Here is a 1,161-nt window from a genome sequence, read left to right as displayed (position 1 = left end):
GGGCTATCTTTCTTCACTTGCATTTTCTAAATTATGTTTGATGGCTAAAACAGAAATGATAACATTGTCCGATGAGGATTCAATTTACGTAATGAAGAGATTTATGACAATTACATTATGAAAGGAGAAGGGTAAAGGGACCTAAATAGAGGTAAGGCTTCTATCACTCACTCAAAGTGGCAAAAGAGTCGATACCAGTAGGCTGTCACAGGTTATGTATGTATGATGTAATACAGAGAGCAGCCACTAAAAAACCTACATAAAGAGATACACTTCAAAAACCTTCACCATATATCAATAAAAGTGGAACTCTAAAAACTGTTTAAGTAACCCATAGGAAGAGTGGAGAAATAAAAGAGAGGAATGAAAAGCAGAGGGAGCAAAAAGAAAGCAATCAAATGGCAGGCTTAAATCCTAACAAATGAAGAACTGCATCAACTGCAAGTGGTCTATAAATATATTTATAACTCTGAGACTGGGAAAAATGGAGCAAAAAAAATGACACAAAATAAGCTCTCTATAAGAAACTTACTTCAAATATGACATAGGCAGACTGAATATAAAAGGACAGAAAAAGACATACCATGCAAAGATTAATTAAAAGAAAGTAGAGTTGGCAATTTAATATCAGACAAAATAAACTGGGGAGCAAAGAAAATCACTAGGGGCAAAAAGAGACATTGCATAATAATGACAGGGTCAAATCACAAAGAAGACACAGCAATCATACATGTATATGTACCAAACAACAGATCTTCAAAATCTATGAAACACAAATTGGTAGAACTGAAAAAAAAAAATAGACATCCACTCTGAAAGCTGGAGACTTCAACACATCTCCCTCAACACTTAATAAAAATACTAGAGGAGGCTGGGCATGGTGGCTCATTCCTATAATCCCAGCCGCCTTTGGGAGGCCAAGGCAGGTGGATCACCTGAGGTCAGGAGTTCAAGACCAGCCTGGCCAACATGGTGAAACTCCACCTCTAGTAAAAATATGAAAATTAGCCAGACATGGTGTCAGGCACCTGTAATCCCAGCTACTCACAAGGCTGAGGCAGGAGAATTGCTTGAACCCAGGAGGCGGAGTTTGTAATGGGCCAAGATCTTGCCACTGCACTGTAGCTTGGGTGACAGAGCAAGACTCCGTCACAAAAAAAA

This window comes from Cebus imitator, unplaced genomic scaffold (genome assembly GCF_001604975.1).
Source record: "Cebus imitator isolate Cc_AM_T3 unplaced genomic scaffold, Cebus_imitator-1.0 Scaffold132, whole genome shotgun sequence".
In the NCBI taxonomy this organism is placed as follows: domain Eukaryota; kingdom Metazoa; phylum Chordata; class Mammalia; order Primates; family Cebidae; genus Cebus; species Cebus imitator.
This window is presented reverse-complemented; position numbering follows the sequence as displayed.